This window comes from Danio aesculapii, chromosome 7, assembly GCF_903798145.1.
Source record: "Danio aesculapii chromosome 7, fDanAes4.1, whole genome shotgun sequence".
Classification (NCBI taxonomy): Eukaryota; Metazoa; Chordata; class Actinopteri; order Cypriniformes; family Danionidae; genus Danio; species Danio aesculapii.
The window spans coordinates 15,163,276-15,188,267 of record NC_079441.1 but is presented as its reverse complement, the minus strand read 5'-3'; the positions used below and the strand labels follow the sequence as shown (position 1 = coordinate 15,188,267).

The following is a 24,992-nucleotide window of genomic DNA, read 5'->3' as shown; positions in this document are numbered from 1 at the left end:
TATTAGCAAGTTAGAAAATCTTGTTGACCCTTTAATGAAATATCAAGTTAGCTCAGTGTCACAGCTTGACTCCAGCTAGGACAAGATGAACAAAACCACCACTCTAGTGCTTAATTAAAAAGTTTCATCTTCTTTCAAAGAAAATAAACCTACCGCTAAAGAGCATGCATTCACTGAGATTAAACTAATATTGCAGCTCATGAAAAGACCGTTATTGCTATTAATGAAGTATGCAAATAATAAGTTATATGTCAATATCATCTGTGCAATTTAAGACACCACCCATGGAACAACACAGTTATTATTGTTAATTCAGTTCATCTCATTCACGTCAAGTAGTGCGCGTAGGGCCGGTGAGCGTCTAGTAATGGTGCTCATAATTTTTGGGCGGGGCGACAAAATTTTGTTTGGTGCGCCTAAATATATTAAGTTAGGAGCACCGGTGCTACCAAGAAAAAAAAGGTTCATTTCGAGCCCTGTGAGGTCTTAATCGGTAGTGGAAATTTCGGGTTTTAAGAAAATGTTAAATGTAATAAAGCCCCATTACATTATTCCTTCATAAGCCAATTTCAGTCAGATAATTCCTGCTTTCAGATCCACTAAAATGGAAGGTGACAGTCAAATCAAGCAGATCTGTGCTGTCTGAAGAAAAGGTGTACAGCCATCTCTCTGAAAATAAAAAAAATACTTAAAAATTGATTGAAACTGAGTTCCATATAAAAACTAAATTGTTCTTTTCTTTTTATTTGTTTAACTACTACAATATTACATTAATTTTTTATAAGCAGCTTTTTGGTGGAGTATAAAGAAGGATTTGTTTTATTTGCTGCTAAGCAGAAACCCTAGAAGTATAGCTCTATCACTGTTTAAAGTAAAAGAAAAAAAACAAGATCATACTTTTAAGATGTTAGTTTTAATATATTAAAAAAATTTAATCTGAGAAATCCTCTGGTTTTTTTTTTTGCTGTATCGAAAACATACCGAACCATTACACCACTGTGTCGTATCGAACAGAACCGTGATTTTTGTGAACCGTTATATATTATACAACAGTTCTGTCTGGTTCTTCAATCTGATTGGCTGATAGCCGTGCGATATTCTGCCAGTAACAGTGCTCATACAGCCTCTTAACCCTTCACCCTTGTGTATGACTCCGCCCACATACAGCAACAAGCAGAGGACACTGTACAGATTAACAAATATTGCTGCTGTTGGACAACATAATGTACTTTTGAGGCTTTTTAAGCAAGAATGTTGTTGTTTAGATTGCAACTATGCAGTTTATTTATAAGAATAGTGCCTATTTTAAATATTTTTATTTACTGAGAGACAGCACGTCGGCGGGCATTAGCCTGTCATACTGAGCAAAGACGGTTGACGATGTTCATCCACAAAATGGCGACAGAGACCGCATAATAAGCCCTTAAAGAAAAATACAGCGTAATTTTAAATTACAGCTGATCAAATCATTATAAATCAGGTAAATGACTAAGTCAATCTCTCTGTTTTGTATGTTGAAGTATTTATACCATAGTAATATTGTGATTTCCCTATTGCAACAGACAAAAACTGGTAAATCTCTGTAGATTGATGACATTTCATGCCGTTCAGCTTTATAATCTTAATATGTGAGCAAAATTAAAAAAAAATTTCGTCATTTTGACATTACGCTAGAAAATCATTCAAATACTAGCTCTAAAGTGACATTGGTGAATGAGCAAAGGTTTCTGCTGTTCTGACGTCAGCTGTAGATGTGAATGAATGGCGGAAGTGGTTCCTCTTACAAAAGGGTTTTGAGACTCTCTGTCTCCGTGTTTGATTTTATACACATGATTATGCCATCGAACTGTTGTATAAACGCAATATCACACTCGTAGCAGTGCAATGTGGCTGTATATAGTCACACAGCCACATCGCACTGCTACTTGTGTGATATTGCTCATGTATATTAGTATAGTATAGTATTAGTATAGTGTAGTGTAGTGTAGTGTTGTGTAGTATAGTATAGTATAGTATAGTATAGTATAGTATAGTATAGTATAGTATAGTATAGTATAATATAGTATAGTATGGTATAGTATAAAAAATGGTATGAGATGTTTAGCCCTATCCCAACTTTGAATTACTGTCATTTACTCTCGTGTAATTTACCCATAGCTTAAATGTGGATCATGTATCTTTCCTCTTAAATTGACATTTATTTTAATTGCAAAGGATGTAGATAAATGAGAAATGCAGACCACGCTACAAGCACATGCACATCCAGAGTTTTCATTTTATGTAAAAAAGCAAGATTATTTCTTTATTTATTAAGAGACATCATTATGAAAGCAAAACAATTACTTTTCAAGCAGTTTATCCAAAATCTAAGAACTTTTTTAAATGTAGAAAATACAAATTAAAAAAAAAAAAAAATGATCTGAGAGCTGACAGGAAGCACCTGGTTTCTCCAATTTTTGGGGTTCCCTGACACATTTCCATGGTCTGTGCTATTTGCAGAACTTTCTATAGTTGTGTACAATCTGATAAAGATTTTTCTTCTCACACTTGTACTGACACTGGTACTGAAATGAATTGAATCAACACTGAATTAACTCAAAATGAATAAATGACAATGCTGAACTGATTAATTTTTCTCCCTGTTATTGTTAATTGGGTTTTTTTTTCCATGATGGTGCTTAAGCTAAAAATAAAGATAGAAATAAAGATGGCTTGAACTACAAATAACACTTTGCATTTGACATATTTTAAAATATACTGAACTATTCATACTTCCATGTCAAACAAGCTTCCAATAAGCTAATTTGGTGCACAAAAATATGTTAATTTTGAGTTATTTTGGTGTGCCTTTCTACATTTGTGAATAGAAGTGATTTTGTCTAGGAGAATAAAAAAACAATTAAACATTTTTCTCAACATTTTCTCAAAGTTGCTGACTCATTTGACTTCAAACATGAGTCAACTTGGGTCACATACTTCCATTTACATCTCTTTTTTATCAACCATTTTTCCAACCTGATAAAAGTTTTTTTATCAATTTGTCTTCAAATCTCATCCCACAACATTGACTCTGGTATTGAGAATGAAGTAATCAACACTAGCACTTAATTCAAAATGAATAAATTGACAATGCTGAACTGAACTTCAGATTTATGAATTTCTCCCTGTTATTGTTATTGATTGTTTTTTCCCTTGTTGGTGCTTAAGCCTGGCTTATACTTACACGTTCGCTAGTTCGCTTGAGTGTGCGCGGCGGACATCGATGTGTTTGTGTCACTTTAGGTATGCGCGACATGATTTCTGCTGGCGACCGCACAACATTTTTGAGAGTCGAGCGAACAGTTCGGCGAGGCGCCACATTTGAGTTGAATATGATTCACTTTGAAGAGATTTGTCTGAAACAGGTATGACTGTACAGACATCTTTTTGATCTGTCCATGGCATGATCATAGAGATAACCAGATGCCAATTAATCTTGGCTAAAATTGCAACAGCGTGTGGGAAAGGAGGAAAAGTTTTTGTTAAAAAGTTTGGGAAAAACCTGAGGGATAAGTTTTTGAAGCCAAAAGAGGCCATGGCAAAAGTGGAAATCCATGTGGTTTTAATACACATTAAAGAATATGTTTTTCCACCATTCATAGGTTTAACACAGATATATGATATATATATATATATATATATATATATATATATATATATATATATATATATATATATATATAATATATATATATATATATATATATATATATATATATTACAATTTTGAATTCAAAAACAATTTATTATTTACAAAACTAAAATGAAGTAACAAATTATTTCTTTAATAACTGGAAAAGAATATTGGAACAATATATTGGACAAATGATCGGTTTACAATATATTGATGCCCTATTTTTCTAGGCTTTATTGGTGATAATGGTCAGGAAATGTAGGAGCATTATTGCCTTTTAGCATATAAGTAGGACACAAACTAGCCGACAGTAATGTGGGAATTATGGAGTGGGCTAAATCTATTTTAAGAAGTCAGTTTTAAAAAAAAATTATTTATAAGTGTACTTTTTTTTGGCTTTTATTCTTGCCATAATGAAAAATCTATTAGTAGAACAGCCATGTCCTGTTGTCATTGATATTTACCTTTAATAAGTAGAACTGTCCGAGATATGAGCAAAAGCAAGTGATGCATCAAAGTTTGATTTTAAAAAAATCTCTAAATGGTTATAAAAATCCTTATAACATTATAATAAATTATAAAAATAATTAAGTTTAAAATATTGAATGATATTAATGATGTGATGTAGTTCCGGAACTTCCTACTTCTCTGTTTATTGGTCTGACTTCACAGTTGATTTCTTTGACCCCCCCCCCCCCCCCCTCATTTTAAAGAATATCACTACAGTGAACGTGTCGAATATAAAAGCATTGTTTGTTTCGTGAGTTGCACACACAGTCAGCGGAGGTCAGTGACATGGTGCTAGGTGAAAGTATAAATCAGCCTTTATACAATCATCTATTGAATCTAAAGCCCTGTGGAAATAAAAATGACCTGACTTGAGAATTACACATAACAGTTTTGCATTTGAACATATTTTAAAATATCCCTTAAGTATTTAGTCTTCCATGTCAAACAATCATCTCAATAAGCTCAATTAGTGCTCAATTAGTGTCTTATTAAATCAAAATTTTTGATACAGGTGATTTTGTCAACATGTTCTCAAAATTGCTGACTCCTTTGTCTTCAAACACGAGTAGCTCAGTTATTTCTGTGAAACTAAAATAAAAATAACTCATTTCTAAAAACTTTTAACTGTGACCAATTTTGTCAACACGGGTCACAAGCTTCCATTTACATGCCTTTATTTATCACCATTCTTCCACCATTAAATCTTGATAGATGACACGGTACATTTACCCCTTTGGAGACATCCAGATTTAACTAATCCTTTTCTCATAATTCTCTTCAAACATTTATTGACAGCCCCAAACAGGGTCTTTCCCCCCTCACCTTAATCACTGTAGATTCTGAAATGACCGTCTCAGGCTTCAACACCTCCACCACGGCCTCTGGTATCACAGCCTTCTTCATGCACGTCATTTTGAAGCCATACACATCTTCCCAGAATGCAATGCGGTCATTGTGTTTCTGAGTGTCGCCCACCGCCGCCAGGCTGATGCTGCATCTCGGTCTGGAAAGACTGAGAAGAACGATGATACATGAATGCCAGTAAAAACATAAACTTCAGGGCTTGCATATGATATATGTACAGAGTCAAACGCAGCCCTCATGAGTCAATACTTCACATGACAAGAACATTATCATTTAGCAGCCACTTTCTCATCCAAAGTAACTCCAGGTACGTATTTTACCCAGATTGAGCTCCTGAATTTGCACCTTCTGGATTTGAACCCACAACCTTTGGCTTACCGTCCAGAACTTCAACCACTAAGCCATGTCACAAGATTTATGGCAACCGTTTTGCAGCTCTCTGGTGCTAAAAAGTTAGTGATCTAGACATATCTGGGCCATACAGCGCCCAGGGATGTTGGTTCGAGTCCATTAAACTCGAAATGACTCCAATTAAATGGCCTACATTTGTAAACTTTGACTGCATATTAACATGTTGGCATTAAATATACCAGCATTGAATATTTGAACACACTCACTGGCACGAATCAAAAGAAAAGCAAAATTATGACAAGGCATTAAGTGGATTAATGCACCAAACAACGTCTTCAGGAACAAACTGTACATGGGTTATTGACGTGACGTTGCATTTTCACTGTCTCACACACAAAAAAAAAAATGATATAATTTATATTGTCATCATTTAAAATGCAGTAAATGGTTAAACATTTCTTTGTTAACAATTCCTTTGTTTCCATGGACCGTATTATAGACCATTTCAATGTGATCACGTTATTGGCCCATGAACATTTCCTGCTTGTTATCAAACTATTTCATAACTGTAACAAGAGGCAATTCAATCATACCTTATTTTTAAAACAGCTCTCATAACATTATCAATATGTGGCTCTTGTTAAATCAGGAAAAAAACGTTGGGACCATTGTTTTTGTTTACATCCCTCAAATGGTCTATATAATCTTTTTATTTTCCTTTTCTTTTTTTGAGCCAAATCTCACAACTCAAAAATCTCAAAACATTTTCAAACTTTTTACTTTTTGAAACCATTATAAATGTGTAAGTTTGTTGTCCATTTTTGAGTGACCGCTGATTTATGTCCAACAAGTCAAGAAGAAAAAATATTCAATTTCTTATAAAGAAAATAGCACTATGACGAAAAGTTTCCAACAATATAGATAAATCGCTCTTGCAAGAGGTTGCCAGATTGACGACACCAACAGGAGTAGGGTTGTCAAGATTAATTGTTTCTTCAGTGCACTATGCAGACATGGATATTTCAGTATCGGTTCAGTAATAGATCCTAACTGGTTATTACGTACTGAAGTTATTTATCTTATATGAGCTTTGTCACGGTAAAATACATTGCGAGGGAGGCAAGCGCGAGTAATTAAAATGCAGAAACTCTGCACAATTCACTGCGTGTGTTTGCTGGACAGTCATTCACTGAAACTGAAGTTACAGCAGAAGCTCTGCTTCACTGAATGTAAACTTAGTGAATGAATGTAAACTCCATTTCTCTCTCTCGCTTGCTCTCTCACTGTGGACCTTTGACCTGCTGTCTTGACGTTTCATCTCCTCTCGGCTGTTAAAGCGATACTTCTGGATACCAACACAAGCCCGTGTATGCAGAGCGATTTTCCTCTCCGTGTCTATCACAGATCAGCTGTGCTCACCGCTGCAGTTTATCAGTGTCACTTTTCGGTGAACAATGCCAGCGCATTAGAACCAATCACACCTTTCTGTTGAGTGCGTGACCCAGCCATAGCTCAAAAAGCAAGCGTGATAATATTTACGTTTTTTTTATTTGCTTTAAATTGCTCATGTTGTTCTGTCCATGTACTTAAGTTTGTTTAATGCATTCAAAAGAGTTTTCTTTAAGCAGGTAAACTAAAGGTACAGTACAAACAGTTGAAGTCAGAATTATTTTCCCCTATTTCTGTTGAACGGAGAGAAGATTTTTTCAACACATTTCTAAACATAATAGTTTTAATAACTCATTTCTAAAAACTGATTTATCTTTGACACTATTTTCCAGTGACATTTAAAGCTTAACTAGGTTAATTAGATTAACTAGGCAGGTTAGGGTAATTAGGCAAGTTATTGTATAATTGATGGTTTGGTTCTGTAGACTATTGAAAAAATATATAGTTTATAGGGCTAAACAATTTTGACCTTAAAGGGCACATAGGTTAGCCCTTTTTTCATATTTAATATAAGTCTTTTGTGTCCCCAGAATGTGTCTGTAAAGTTTCAGCTCAAAACACCCATCAGATTATTTATTAAAGCTGTTTGAAGTGTCTATATTATAGCTGGAAAAAAGGTTTTGCTGTTTTTTGTACTGGCCCTTTAAGGCTAGTCCTCCGTGCCCACCGTTCCCACGTGGCCTGTCAGCAATCGCCGCCCTCCGCTGCCTCAGGAAGCAGACCTCACATAACACGTGTGAGAAATACTACAGTAAGAACTTTAACAATCATATTTGATGCATTTTTTTTGTGATTTGCAACAATGAGTCACACACAATGTCATTACAAAGTTTACGCACACACACAGCAAGGACACAAACACATAGCGCACCACACACACCACACCAAACGTAGCGCATACATACGCACACACACATAGCTCAGGCACGCAGACACACACACACACACACACACACACACGCACACGCACACACACACACAGCTCAGACACGAAGACACACACACACACACACACACACACACACACACACACACACACACACACACACACACACACACACACACACACACACACACACACACACACAACACACACAGAGAGAGAGAGAGAGAGAGACAGTACGTTAAGCTTTGCATGATTGCAAGATTTTTATGTGACATGATACTGGTAATATCCACTGCTGTATGATTATCTCTTATATTAATGTACAAAATACCTTGCTCCAATTGGTCCACCTTTTTTATGTTGTTAAAATTGAAAAAAAAATGGACTGGGTGTGTTTATTCACCCCAATATGACAGTTTATACACTATACTTACACACATTTTTGCCCAAACAGCTTGAAAAGTCACCATAGGTGCCCTTTAAAAATGTCTTTAAAAAATAAAAAACTGCTTTTATTCTAGCCAAAATAAAACAAAAAAGACTTTCTCCAGAATAAAAAATATTATCAGACATACTGTGAAAAATTCCTTGCTCTCTTAACATCATTTTGGAAATATTAAAAAAAGAAAAAAAGAAATCAAAAGGGGGGTCTAATAATTCTGACTTCAACTGTATATCTGACTGCTTGTATTAAAGGACAAAATTGTATTACAAATACATGTATTTAAAAATTATACATTTTAATACAACAATTCTTGTGGTGGGAAGTAAAATATAAAATTGTGTATGGAAAGCATCGTCAATGCACCAAGATATCGAATTAAACCGAATCGAAGGTATGATAATCGTAACCGAACCGTGAGAACAGTGTAGGTTTACAAGTCTAAACAGGAGCAAGCGTGCTGACTATCCAGCTTACACCACATCCTCGCTATAAACAAAAACACATGATAAAATAAATATTTTCCATAATCAAAGGAGTTTTTGTCCAAACCGTTTGGTTAGGACAAAACTATTTCAATTTCCCACAGAGATGAACAGCACACTTTCTATGACAATAGTCATCTCAGGTACTGGTTATGCTCTATTCAGTTTTAAATGCTACAAATGTGAGTTTGAATACCATTTAAAATGACATTTTTTGCCGTACTGAACGCAGCAGCAGATAGTTTCCTTCAGATCTTGAAAATTAAATATGGGCTATATATTGAACTGATTTTTATAATTCTGAATTTCGGAGGCTTCTGCTGTCCTCTAAAGGGCGAGTTTTCGGACACGGCCACATAAACTGAAGCAGCCTTCATGACTGAAATGAAATACGGTGAAATTTCCACCAAAGCAACCTGGAGTCCTGAATTCTAATTGGGTAAAACTGGCAGTGGGCTAGTTTATAGAGACCAAAGCAAAAACAGACATTCTGACATGAAACACATTTTCAAAGGAGAACAGCTGACTTTAGCATTGTTTTTAAGATAAATAAGTATGTTTACTTAGCATGTTTCTTAAATATCAAGCATTTGTTGGTATTTATATGATTTAGAAAAGTCAAAAACTTACATACGGCACATTTGAGGTAAAAACTCAGCAAAACTGATTGAAATGTTTTTTTAAAGAATTGATCAAGTTAACCGACTCCTTATATTTTCTCAAGCATCAGACTTTGAGGCTACATATATATATATATATATATATATATATATATATATATATTTTTTTTTTTTTTTTTTTTTTTTTTATTATTATTATTTTTTTGTTAAAAGAAAAACAAAGCATTTTTACTGCCTATTTGTCAACTACCCACATGCATTTGATATACAGATGACTATGGTCAATACAAAAACTATGGTTTTTATATCATTGATAACTAAAGCGTAACAGACGCCTGGCCATTGCATGGGCGTATTAGATCTCATCCTTTACACAAATGTGCAATAATGAGCACATTTATCATCAAATGGTAAACGGCAGTCCTTGACCGTTTCATTCAGTAATGTTTCAGTCGTTTCCAGCACTTGCAAATGTCCCTGTGTGATGATGTTAATGGTCGCCATGCACATGCTTCTGGCTAAAATAATCTAAATTCAGCTGATAGTCATAATCGTAAAAAATGTGCATTTATCAGTTTTTAATGTCTGTTACATTTGCCCATCAGACAAAAAACTTAAAACTGCAGTGTTTGTTTCATATACTTCAACAAAACAGATGTTGCTAATATCTATGCTGCCATCAGGAGTGCAAATCATTCTTTTATTTTTATCTTTTATAAGAGGATACCAGGCAGCTGTATTAGTAAATATTTTCAATTAAAACACGCTAGAATGGACTATTCACCATGTCTGCCTTAAGGCTAAAATACACTGCGCCTTTTTAAAAATCTGAACAGATTTTAAACACTAAGCATCACTTAATGACTTTGTAAATGGCAATAGAAAAAAAGACTGAGGATGATACTCTGAATGAGGTTCACACTACACCAAACTTTCAAGTTGTCCGTTTTTCAAAAGTCAGTGAAAAAAGGTGAAGGAGAAATGTCATGGTTTGGACTGATTTTGATAGCAGAAATTTGGCTTTGTTTAACAGTACATAAAAGAGTGAATTCAATTTTTTATCAGAATATCCATTCTGAATTCCTGAGTTCATTGCCCAATTAGACAGCCTTTTTAATGCAGGACAATACACTTGTCAAACAGAAAATGGGTAAGTGATTACTTAAAGATAAAACACTGAAATAATAAAATGGCGACCCAGAGTTCTGATGTAAACCTGATTGAAAATCTCTGGAAAATCATTGATGATAAAGTAATCACTAAGAAAACACTGAAGACAGTGAACTTTGGAAGAGAGCAAAGAAGAGATGATCACAGTACAGCATTGTGTTCTGTGAGAAACTAATGATGTACAGTTGAAGTCAGAATTATTAGCCTTCCTGTATATTTTTTCCCCAATGTCTGTTAACGGAAAGACTTTAACACATTTCTATACATAATAGTTTTCATAACTCATTTCTAATAACTGGTTTCTTTTATATTTAGCTTAAAGTGCTATTTAAAGGCTGAACTATGTTAACTAAATTAAGCAAGTTAGGGGTAATTAGGCAAATCATTGTAAAACAATGGTTTGTTCTGTAGACAATCGAAAAAAAAAAACATTGCGTAAGGGGGGTTAATAATATTGATCTTAATATGGTTTTTAAAAGTTAAAAAATCAAATCTTCTTTTATTCTAGTCGAGTTAAAACAAATAAGACTTTCTCCAAAAGAAAAAAATATTACAGGAAATACTGTGAAAATTCCTTCCTCTCTTAAAACATAATTTGGGAATATTTGAAAAAGAAAAAAGAAAAATTCACAGAAGGGTGAATCATTTGACTTCAGCTGTATATCAGCTGTATACAGTACATACATACATGCAGTATGTCAACATTTGAAATGGATCAAAAAAAGGTTTTCCAAATTGTCCTAAGACAAGAATAGCTGTTGATAAAATATTTACATATTTAGAGGATTTTATTCCCACTTTTGTTTTTGTTGAGTTTCAACTCAGATTTGATCATTTCCTATTTTAAGCTAGTCTCTTCTAGATCTGTACTTTGTATCAACATTTTTATATAATTACAGAATAGTCAAATTATCAAAACTCTTTTTTAGAAATTTTTAGCTAAATTCTAATGGTCTAATCAGATTAAATGATCTATGCTAAGATAAAATAAAAATAATCCTGCAGATCGTGAGATTGGCTGAATGGTTTTAAAAAAATTAAATCTGCTTTTATTCTAGTCGAATTAAAACAAATAAGACTTTCTCCAGAAGAAAAAATATTAAAGAAATACTATATAAATTCCTTCTTCTGTTAAACATAATTTGGGAAATAGTTAAGGGAGAAAAAACTTCACATAAAGACTAATAATTCTGACTTCAATTGTGTATCATGCACGCATACAGTGTGTCAACATTATGATGGATCAAAAAAAAAGATTTTCCAAATTGTCCTAAGACAAGAATAGCTGTTGTTCAATAGTTTTAGAGCACCTTTAATGATGTGATGATCCAGTTCAAATGTTGACTAACAGTCTGAATGGTTCTATAATCATGGATCCATCTTAAATGTTCCTTGTAATTACGCAAGACCTACAAAATCAAAAACTGCCAATCGAGAGCAGACAGTACCGTTCAGCCCTCCCCAGAGAAGCTCCAAGACACAAAGCCATGATGGACTACATCTCTCCAACTTGGTCTGACCTTTAATCAAGGGTTAAGGGTGCACATTCACTCTTGCGCCACAATAAAGTGTGCGCCATCAAAACCTCGTCTTCCAGATGACAAGATCGTGACTGGCGAGTTATAACCTCCAGCCTGTACACTGAAGCCTTGGCTGTGTGACCCTGTGAGTGTCACTTAGGGTGAAAAACCACACACACACACACACAACACACGCACATGCACGCACACACCTGGAGTGGATTTGTCACCTCATTTTCTCTGATTAGTAGAGCTATGAGTGATTGTCTTGGGAGACGCAGGTGAGCTCTGATTGGGTGCTACACGGGACCGTCCCGCACCTGAACAGAGAAGCCAGAGAGAAAGAGAGGGAGGGAAGTGGGGGCGAAGGGGAGGCAGTGTCCCAAGATTCATAGCTTTGACATCTGCGTCCTTCTCGACTCGGTGCTCATGGCCCGTTTGTCAAGCACCCCCCTCTAGTTCCTCTTGAGGGCAGCCGTGAAGAAGAAGAGGGGAAATAAAAGCACCCAGTGATGAGAGAGCCAAAGCACAGACTGTGTTCTGTGATGAAGAGAAAGGTTAATAATGTGAGGTGTAAAGGAGGGATGAAAAGAGAAAGAGAGAGAGGAAGAAGGAGGTTATAGTGGTAGGGGTAAGTAATGTTGATCTGACACAGTGCAGAGCTGCCACATGACGGGTCATTATATCAATCTGCTTCACTCCAGGTGTACATGGCTGCGGGCTTTCAGAGCGAGCTTCGAAATAGAAACATGCTGCAGCTCAGTGGATGATTCTGTGGTGGTCTGTGAAAGGCTTATTTCTAGCATGGTATAAATGATACATTTAGAGTAAGTATTCTACATTAAGTATTCACACTTTTTTCATCCAGTTTCAATTTAGATTTTTCAGCAGACATTTTCTAATTCAGATTTTTAAATTACAAATTTAAAGAAACACTCCACTTTTTTTGGAAATAGACTCATTTTACAAGTCATATATTCTACAGGTTAAATAGTTGAGTTTTACAATTTTTTAATCCATTCAGCAGATTTCTGGGTCTGGTAGGAGCACTTTTAGCTTAGCTTAGCATAACTCATTGAATCAGATTAGACCATTAGCATCTGGGTAGTAATAAAAAAAAGAGTTTTGATCATTTTCCCATATAAAGCACAACTCGTCTCGTCGTTCTGTTTTGATATTCCTGACACATTCAGGGATAGACCGCAATAACTCACACACCTCTTACCCTAAACAGAGCTAAACTGTGTTTCCTACAAAAACACAAAGCTGGTTACGTTTCACAGCAGTCTTTTTCGCTCGATATTATGAGTAGTGCTTCGTTTAAGCCTTCGCTATATTAACTTAGTCATACTAATAGCGAATAGGTCATAATGAGTAATTGATCCAGAAAATACGAATCTGTTGCTAACTTTACTGAACTTCATAATTCCATCTATTTCAAGCTACGAATATTTGAATTTACAAATCACCAGAACAAAACAGAGATACGATCACAAACTGAGCACTTGCGATCAATTTACTTCACCAGCAGCCGTTTTTCATTAATTTATAAAGAGCACACAAACATACTTACAGTAGTAGGTAACTTACTGTACATTGTTATGGGTCAATGATGCTAATATGCGGCACAAATCCATCAATTTTGATGGATGGCTTTTTGGCTAAAAATAGAGAAATCACGGTTTAATTAGTTATTATTAGATTATTTGTAAATTTCACCTATCCAGCTGAGTATGAGCTAAGCTGTTGAATGGTTAGCGTATGAGGCGGCTAGGTTAAGCTAGCTTTAATTTTAATTAAATTATTCTCTAATCGGTTGCCTATTATATGGTGAAGATACCCCTGTAATGCATACTGCAGTCCTTTTTTGACTGGTTTTCTCGGATATCTCATCTGTTCGCCAAAAATGACATTCCTGGCAATGTCTGACACTGGTGCAGACACATTGTAAAAGCCGTGCCAGGCACGAAAGCTTGACAGGCGTAGCAACAGTAACTAAGGAGGGCGGGGCTTAGCCAAGGGTCAATTTGCTGTGGTAGGAGAAGCTGCGTGAATCTTTTCTTCATTTAAAACATAACTTGTGCCTCAGAAGGCAATCCTGACACACAATGAACACGCGGTGGTGTTTAAAGGCATGAGACGCAGAGCACAGACACTCTTGATTCTGAAGGAAATTAATAATATAATAATACTAAAAGGTTAAGGTATTTTAGAATGACCAAAACAACATTTCAGCTGTTTTACAGTGTGGTCAGCCTGCTTATTTGTCCATTCACACACATTTTCATCCTCACATGATCTCTTATAACAAAATCCAATGACTTTTTTTAATGCACACACTGGAATTTGTTCAGTAAAAGTGTTTCTATCGTAGTTTATGCGCATCTTTTCTTATCGAATAAAACGTTTATCCTACTCAGTTATGCGCATATGTTTTTTATGCACATTTTCAAAATATATACGCATCTTGGCGTTTCCATCAACCGTTTTTATGCGCATATTCAAGATGCGCATAAATAAAGGTGGATGGAAAGTAGCTATTGAAAGTAATGATGCTAAAAATCCATCTTTAAATCACAAGAATAAAATTGACATTTTACGATCTATTCAAATAGAAAAGTACTTAGATAAATTAGGATAAACTATTTGGAGCTCTTTGGAAACTACAAAAGTAATGGTTAATGCCACATAAAGAGAGACCGGAGTCACTAACCAGAACCAGATTCATAACTAGAATCGTTAAACCCCTTACAAATCCCATCCCCAATCCCACAACGCCGTAAAGATCAGGAGAGTGTAACATCTCCTGTGTCAGGATGCCTGAAGTTATAATTCATCCAGTCAGCGAGTGCACAGTGCTGCGTACATCCAGAAACACCACAGCATCTGTTCAACCCAAACCTCCACAGTGGACAAGAAAATGATGCAGAGCCACGGCGTGTCTAACATCTACAACTTCAGTTTCCCCAACAATGAAAGAAAAACACGTTTGTTAGAAGGTGAGCGTCCAAGGGACTGTTTAGTTATTCAGCAGTTGTTTTAATTTATGTTTTATTGACGCAAATCAATATGTAGTAAAAGGCAGAGCAGCGTGCAGGGGGTGAGATAAGAGAAAACACCTGGAAATCAGGAGGTGCATTATGCTGTAAACTACACAAGTGTGAAAGGTGATTCTACAAATACTGCAGCGTAAAGAATGATCGTAGTGGCAGGACTTTCACAAACATAAGAGGACTAAACTGATTAATTACACTAATCGCAGTGTTGTTGCACTAGATAAAATCTAATTTCGAATCCATATTGACACGATAGCATCACGCAGTTGCTGCAGATTTGTTGGCTGCACATCTATGATGCAAATCTCCCGTTCCACCACATCCCAAAGGTGCTCTATTGGATTGAGATCTGTTGACTGTGGAGACCATTGTCATGTCTGAGATGATTTGCACTTTATGACATGCGCGTTATCCTGCCGGAAGTAGCCATGAGAAGATGGGTACACTGTGGTCATAACGGGATGGACATGGTCACCAACAATACTCAGGTAGGCTGTGGCGTTGACACCATGCCCAATTGGTTTTAATGGGCCCAAAGTGCGTCAAGAAAATATCCCCCTCACCATTACACCACCACCACCAGCCTGAACTGTTGATACAAGGCAGGATGGATCCAAGCTTTCAAGGTGTTGATGCCAAATTCTGACCCTACCATCAGAATGTCTCAGCAGAAATCGAGACTCATCAGACCAGGCAACGTTTTTAGACCATGTGCGAATTGTAGGCTGTGCGAATTGTAGCCTCAGCTTCCAGTGGTCAGTGGTTATTTGAGTTAGTGTTGCCTTTTTATCAGTTCGAACCAGTCTGGCCATTCTCCTATGACGTAAAATATTTGCACCAACAGAACTGCTGCTCACTTGATATTTTCTCTTTTTTGGACCATTCTCTGTAAACCTTAGAGATGTTTGTGTGTTAAAATCCCAGTAGATCAGGAGTTTCTAAAATACTAGGACCAGCCCATCTGGCACCAACAACCATGTCATGTTCAAAGTCACTTAAATCATCTTTCTTCCCCATTCTGATGCTTGTTGTGAACGGCAGCAAATTTGCGTTAACAAATTTGGAGAGGTGTACCTAATAAAGTGTATATTTTATCATATATAGCATGCTATTTTTATGGCACAAACTATTAATTAAAATTAAATACTAGAACAAACAAGAACAAACAATTCAATTCAGATTTAGTTGTACAGTGTTTTTCACAATAACTATTGATCCAAAGCAGCTTTACAAAAAGTGCACATTACTGCATTACAATCAAAATCAGAAAAGTTAAGGTCATTACAAACCAAAAAAAATATTTAGGCCAAAAAAAATAAGAATTACATTGCATATTACATTTGGATTACATAGGTTTAACATGATTGAACTAATAAACTTTATGTGGTGAAAATGTGTTAAACAAAATTGAAACAAATAAAAATACAAAAGATTTATATAATGATATCAATAAATCCAACGTGTTTTAAATGCTTCTTATCAATTCATCTATTTTCCCCCTGAATATTAAAGGCGCAGTATGTAATTTTGATACACAGTGGTTGAACCAAGTATTGCACCTCTGGATCAAAACACATTTTCGCTTGGCTCCTCCTCTGATGATTTCACGCAAGTCCAGGTTGCCAGATTAACATGAGTGTGCCTGACTATTGAGCCTAAAGATTTAAGACTAATTTAAATAGCTTTCTAACTAAAAGCAACGGCACGCGATAAAATAAATATTTTCCATACAAAAAGTTTTTGTCCAAACCAACACCTCAAATTTTCTATTTTTCTCACAGCTGAACAACAGGATGAACAATGATAACCTCAGGTACACCTCATGTGCTTTATCCAGTGTTAAATGCTAATAATGTGAGTTTGAATGCCATTTTACATGACATTTATTGCCATATACTGAAAACAGCAGCAGATAGTTCATCTTAGATCTTGAAAATAAAATAAACCGTTTGAAATTGAACTTTAGAACTGTGACTTGAACTGAAGCCAAGTTAAATACCAATCGTTCAGCATGTACATTTACTAATGTAAAGAGGTTTAATATGTATTAATTAGATTGTAAACCTTACCAGTTTGATGGAGTGCAGTGCAGTAACATTATTGCATGCTTCTTCAACATGCTTCTGAACAGCTGTATTTCGTCTGGTGCAAACAGCCATATCACTGCAAATCTCGTCACAAAGTGTGTTGTTGATACACAAGGTTACAATGTAACCTGATCTCCTAATGTTTACGTTTGTAATGTTTATATTATTTGCTAATTAATAACCTCATGTGGAACTCTGGATTTACGTCTCACTTCGGAGTCTGCTACTGTCCGCCAGAGGTCGCATTTTGGTCATGGGCGCACACTTTGAGAGCCTTCCTGACTGAATGAATGAAATACGCTGTTTTTCATGAAGGCGACCCAGGGTGCTGAAATATAAATGGCTAAACTGGCATTGGACGGGTTAAATGAACCAAAACGAAGACAGCGTTCCGGCACGTAACACCCATTTTCAAAGCAGAATAATTGACTTCAATATTGTTTTTCAGATAAACAAGAATGTTCACTTGGCATGTTTCTTAAACATCTGCAAACATATTACACATACACATTTTTATGCTTTAGAAGAGTCAAAACCTTACATATAGCACCTTTAAGTAAACCAATCCCATAGAATTTAACTAATTAGATTTGGCTTTTTCTACAGCTAGATATATTTACACCATATTAATATCATTTAATTGATTAAGTCCAATAGGATTAGATTTTACCAGATTTAGATTGATTCTAAGTAATCTGACAACATACATTTTACAAAATGAACCAATTCAATAAAATCAAAAGGTTACAAACTGTTAATGTTAACTTCGTGAATCATTTTTTGAGTATAGTTACAATAAATCTATTAGTTACTGATAACTTTATTAGTGAGTAATATGAATTCATTAAATATGAATTAATAACTAACTACTAATAATAAACACATGATAAATTGCAATGATAACCAAGGTAATGTTACCTAGATCAGGGTTTTTTTTATGGGTACATCTAGGGCAGAGGTGTGCAATTAATTTTCTTAACAGGCCACATTAGACACTGGGGAAGATTTAGGGTGCTGGCCGAACTAAAGGCTGATTTATACTTCTGCGTCAAGCGCATGCGTACGCTACGGCGTGGCCTACGCGTGAACGCATAGCCCTCGCTGTGGCCATCGGCGTTGCTGACGCGCACCTCTCAAAAAATGTAACTACATGTCGCAACGATGCATAGCGCAAGCTCTGTGATTGGTCGGCTTGGTATCGCTGACAAGTGTGGGTGGGGCCGAGAGCCCCTTACCCTTTACCTTACCTTATCAGGCTTGCGTATGACACAGCCCCATTTGCAATTGAATTTAAATGAACTTAATGCTTCACACGGGCCAAACAAATACGTCCAGTGGGACGCATTTGGCTCAGAGGGCGTAAAATGTCCAGGTCTGATCAAGGGCATAGATATGCTCTTGACAAGTCTACCCAATATTAATAAAGCTCTCTTTATGGTTTTAAAAACACAATAAATCTAATACACTTCAATAAAACAAGGACATTCCATGCTGCAAAAGACACATTATATAATTTTACTCTTTTTAATGTGAAATTAAGTTTTGAGGAGGAACAGCGAATGCGGACAGCTGGAAAGAGAGCAGGATATGACGAAATAATAATCTTTTAATCTCGATTATCATATTTTCATAATCGTTGGAGGCCGAAATAAAAACTTAATTTTGATTAATTGCACACACAGTCCAAGTTACCCTCATTACGATGGACCCAATCATTAGCAAACTTGACTTTAAGTGGAACACAGGTTTCATTGAGAAGTAGCTTTCTATGACCACTTTTATTTTTCTCACTCGCTTTTGACATCCATGTTTGCCCAGAGTCTTGCATAGTACCAGCTCATTCACACAGAACTCATCTTGACTTCTAAAAAGCAAGAGGCAACAGTTCGGGAATGGTTTGAAAAAAAAAAAAAAGTGCAGCATAAACCAGGAGGGTATCCGGACACAGACACTGAGCACCTGTAAACAAAAACTAGCAACGTTTGGAACTAACAGTGATAAGCAGCACTGCGTATAAAGGTTGAAGATCTTTTAACTTGACATGCCGTCTGAAAAATGCAATAATCATGTGCGTGATGCTTCTAAAGATGCGAGATGCTATTGTAACGGTCACTCATGTCTGTCAATCGCATGTTTACATTGAAAAACAACATTGAAGATGAAAAATTCATTCTGTGTGAACAGCCCCTAAGCCTTGTATAAAACTGGAAAGTTTCCTTGGAGTTTTGGCACTTCTAACATCCAAAAAAGGCACGTACATCCAATCTCACGGTCCATACGTGTTTGGTGAAGGTTGGACTTGAGTAGAGAACATGATTTAACACTTTCTGCACGTCTAGGTTAACGAGTTAAAAGAGCATTATTTACATTTTTGGAGGGGCTTAAATTATTGAAATTAGAGATTTCTGGGGACATGTCAAATCCGTCCATGCTAATTCTACATCCTTAGGGATCATGTCCATATACACAGTAAAGTATATAGCATTCCTTCTATTTTCTGCAATATGAGTAGCAGTTCATCTGAAATATGTTGTGACTTGCAGTCTAACCGGACCTATATAATGCGATTAACAAAGTAAACAGGTGCAAAAACAGGTGCCGAATTAGATAACGCATTCTGCACTTGCTGTGAGTTTCAGTTTTGCTTCGAAAAAATTAGTCTTGACATTTTTAATTAATGATGTTTACAGTTTACATTATGTCCTGAATACTGTTAAACACAAATAATTTGTTATTAAAGTACATGTTTATAATGTTTGCAAAACCTTTATTTAGCGCTACCAGTAGAGTGAGGTTTTTTCTGAATGTTTAAAAAAAAGCTTATGTTACTAGTATCCTAGAGTTAAACAGTTTAATTTGACCTTTTTTTATCTTCAAATCCGACTTTTAGCTTAGCTTAGCATACACCATTAATTCATATTTGACCATTAGCATCTCGCTCAAAAAAACAAATAATAATAATAATAATTCTGGAGTACTAATCAAGGAAGTTTGCTGCTGTACCATGGCTGCAGCCGGCACAATAATATTATGCAGAACTGTTACCTAGTTACTTACTATTTTCAGATACTATGTAATATTATTATTGGCTGCAAAGTTCCTTGATTAATATGCCAGAATACGTGTATAGTTAGCCATTTTAGCCACTATAGTAACTTTTCATTTTCTGTCAGTCTTGGTACACAATGTAAATATAGAAGTATCAAGTAGAGGTCTGCATTCCCGTGGCGGTACTGTGGGAGCCGAGTGACCCGACCAGATTTCTTGCAGCACGGGAATAAATTTCCAAATGAAATGCTGTTGCGGGCAGTACAGTAGCGGGTCTAACAATACAGCGCTCCCGAGAGAAAGAGAGAGAGAGTGCGCGCGAGTGAGCGAGAGACAAAGCTTGCGTGCATCCGCCGTGGTGCTGTGTGTCGCTTGTTATAGGCTGTCTGGACACTGTAGCATCCAGCTGGGTGTTTTTGGGAGGCATATTTAATCGCTATACATTTTACATTCTGACCCAATATGTACCTGCTATGTGTATAGAAATAATGCTGATATGCATTATACTTTGCAAATATATTGAGTGGATATGTTTATAAATCTGACTTTGAAAGAGTCAGTGCCTCACCAGCCACAAACCTCACCACACGTCACTGTTTAAGGCAGCACTTATGTCTCATCACAAAAAGGTAAACAAAACTAACATTTAGTCTACAATTCTCACAAAACCTACACTTTAATCTGTTATCTTTCTCTTTCAGTAGTACCCAATTTTTAACATGAGATTTTGGAAACTAGATGTAAATTTAGAGGGAACGGTCAGGTCGGTTAGAAAATGGGGCAGGTTGAGCAGCAGGTGAACAAAGACTGAATATACAGCAGGAGCCGACTAAAAATGTAGTCCTATGCAAATCTCTAGTGTCAAGCATTACACAGGAAAATATCAAAACTTTTTTTTTTTTGAGTGGAATGCTAACGGTCTAATCCGATTCAATGATCTATGCTAAGCTAAGCTAAAAGTGCTCCTGCCAGATCAAGAAATCAGCTAAATGGATTGAATGGACTGGATTTTTTAAAATAAAATTGAACTGTATAACTCTAGGGGAGTTGTAAAACCAGAATATATATATATATATATATATATATATATATATATATATATATATATATATATATATATATATATATATATATATATATATATATATATATATATATAAATACAAAAAATACAAAAAAAAGCCACTTCTTTCAACTTTTGTTTTGTTTTTAAATGTCATGTTTTATCACCACTCCAATGCAGATTTTAATCAAAAATGCAAACTTTTTGACAAAAAATCTTTAGTAGTGCATTTTAATTTTAGGATATGCGCTAGGACTTCCCCATTATATGCCTAAAACCTAATTACTGTAAAAAAAATATCAATGGTAGGGAAGTCTTATCTCTTGATTGACAGTGGCAGGGAAAAAGTTAATAAAAACGCAGTAGTAAAGGAGCAAAAAACATGAAATCTAGAGAGAAACATTTGAAATCTACAAGACACTTTTTTTTATACAAAAACACAAATGTATCACTGATAGTTCAATCAAAATTGAAAATTCTGCCATTATTTAATTAATTTAAGATAATTTAAGATTTTGAAGAATGTTGAAAACCTGCAACTATTCAAAGCCATCTATGGTATGATGGAAAAAATGTTATTTTTGGTAAACTATCCCTTTAAATCATGTTTATCTTTGTTACCACTTTTTTTAGACATTAACACCACTGAATCCCCAACACACTAACACTGCTCCATATTTTATTGCTCATGGTCAAGGTAAAGGGGGAGGCAAACTAATGTTCAATATTTTCATGATAACGCCTCAGTAATATCCCTGCAGGGGGAAACAAACACACACGCCGACTCATCTTTCATTTCTCTGGACAGCCCTGATTCGCTCTGTATGAACTCCTCCTATTAAAATAAATGAAGTCTGCTTGATAGACCATGAAAATAAAAGCCAACTGTAAAGAACGGCCTCATTGTGCTCCATAAGTATAAAACCAGTTGGTAGCTCAGGTCAAGGACCTCTCAGATTCTTCCAATCTCAGAATAAGAGGGTTAACAAAAAATGCTGAAATTTGTGCATTTGACTTACCCAAACCATCGTCTGCAAGGTAGCGATCTCTGGCGTAAAGCACAGAGTCCAGCATTGACTCAAACAGCAGAAAGTAGCCCTGGAAAGCAACAATAAACTGTTAAAAGCACACACAGAAGCTTGAGATTGCATACATTCAGATAGACATACTGTAATATTGTGGCAATGAGTTCTCGAAGCAATAATTAGACTTAAATTGTTTGGATAAACAAATAAAATACACTCAGTTGGCATGATATCCCAGTGCTTAATGCGCCGACATATATCGCAACATCGTTAGGGGCATCCTGAGTTCGAATCCCAGCTCATGGACCTTTCCTGATCCCATCCCCCCTCTAAACCATGTATGTTGTGAAATAAATAAGTGTGCGTAAGAATTGGGTTGTTTGTTCTACAATTATTATCAAGTGTTCATGCAATGGATTGCCTAAGGGAAGAAACTGTTATGGTGCATGGTGATCTATAGCATCGGCTAAAGCACTAGAGTCATCCAGATCAAGAGTTTGCTGCACTGTAAAATAATGCTGGGTTCCACACAATCGATTTGTGTTAGGACAACATGAAGGAATTAACTTATTAATTTTTACAAATTTAAGTGGATTGAACATAAAACAATTAAGCGGTCACAAAAAAAAACCCCTCAATAACTGTATTGTTTCAGCTCATTTTAAATAAGCAGTTTGAACAAACAGCAAACATCATTTTTTGAGTGTGGATGTGAGGGGTCCAGGGTGATTTTTCCAGCCCATTCTGCCTAAGTATAGTTCTTGGAGAATAGGGAGTGTTGTACCAGTGATTCGCTCAGCAGTGCGAACTCTCCGACATAGCCTTCGGAGGTCATATTTTGTAGTAGAGCTTAACCAGACAGATACTGAAGTGCAGAGGACAGATTAAACACTGCAAAAAAATGCTGGGTTCCATACAATTCATTCATGTTTCAACACAAATCGATCAAGGTAACTTTATTATTTTTACTAATTTAAGTGAATTTAACCTAAAGGGCACCTATGGTGAAAAATCTACGTTTCAAGCTGTTTGGACAGACATTTGTGCATGTATGGTGTATAGACCGTCATATTAGGGTGATATAAACACACCCAGTTCTTTTTTTTTCAAATTTAACATCATAAAAAAGCGGTGGACCAATTGGAGCGGTTTTCAGATCGACCGCAACTTGACGTAGGAGTGCGGTCCCCCCGCCCACCGAATTGATTGACAGCTGCACGTATTAACATGTCCTGGTATTCACGTGTATAATCATATCAACAAGACCAGACGTGCGCAAAGCAACCGGGAATAAAAGGCGTGTTCAGTTCGCTAGAATCATCAATCATCATCAAATATGATCAAGAGTGAGTTTCACATGTTTAAAATGTTTTAAAACAGTGCATGTGTGTTATGAAGTACAGCGATTTAGCTTAGCTTTACTTCATCAGCACAGTCGTGTGTCGGAACAATTATAAAGGAAGACGCTTCAATCCCGGTTTGTGGATGTTAAATCAGGTTTATTTTATTGATTAACATAACAGATATCCATACAGCAGTGAGGATTAACCTGTATCCTGTTACATTTGCGTGCAAACAGAGTGTGAAGCTAAACGCACGCACTCTCTCTCTCTCTCTCTCTCTCTCTGTGTGTGTGTGTGCATGAACTTTGTAATGACATTGTGTGTGACTCATCGTTGCAACTCACAAAAACTGCATCAAATTCTGATGGGTAAAGTTCTTACTGTAGTATTTCAATACTGTAACGTTCAATACTGTAGTACTGCTTCCTGAGGCGACTGAGGCATGTTGCTGACAGGCACATGGTAACGGTGGGTGGGGAGGACTAGCCTTAAAGGCCCAGTACAAAAAATCAGCAACCAAGTTTTACCGCCTATAATACAGACACTTCATACAGCTATAACAAATACTCTGATGGTTGTTTTGAGCTGAAACTTTACAGACACATATTGGGGACACAAAAGACTTATATTAAATCTGAAAAAGGGCTAACCTAGGTGCCCTTTAAACAATTACGTTGGCCCTAAAAAAACTCAAGAATTGTGCTGTTTCAGCTCATAAGTAGTTTTAACAAGCAACAAAAATATTTTTAAGTGAAAGATGGCGGTGTAGAACTGTTTCAGCCGCTCTTGTGGCAGGTAGAACTTTCTACCTTGCTCAAGTGGGGCTAATAATTTTGATCTTAAAATGGTTTAAAAATATTAAAAACTGCTTTTATCCTAGCTGAAATAAAACAAATTAGACTTTCTCCAAAAGAATTATTTGAAATACTGTGAAAATTTCCTTGCTCTGTTAATCATCGTTTTGATAATATTTGAAGGAAAAAAATAAATAAAAATGAATAAAACAAAAATCACAGAAGGGCGAATAGTTTTTACTTTAACTGTATATATAATAAACAATCTTTTTGAGACCGTAAGCAACCACCCAGAACACCCTAGCAACCACACAGCAGCTAAATCTAGTTTCAAGACTACTGCTTTTCTCATTTCATCTCTCATGCCATTTTTCATTTCCCCCTGGCTCTCAAACATACACACGCAAACCCATATCAGAAAAAACGAAACCTCTGGATTTATGAGACCTTAACCCGTCACCCTCCTTAAGCATATGCATGGCCAGCCAGCATGGGTTTTATTGCGCTGACCCTTCACTGACACCGGTTTTGCATGAGTAGTCCTCACGTCACCTTTTGAATTATTCTATTGCCGCTTAACTGCAGCTTTAAGCTCATCTCGCCAGC

The 24,992-nt window shown here is 35.9% G+C and overlaps 1 pseudogene; it reads right to left on the bottom strand.

The window, feature by feature from the left end:
* Positions 1-5,011: 5,011 nt before the first annotated feature.
* LOC130232635 (protein arginine N-methyltransferase 3-like) overlaps positions 5,012-24,992 on the bottom strand; it is a 62,885-nt pseudogene continuing 42,904 nt past the window's right edge.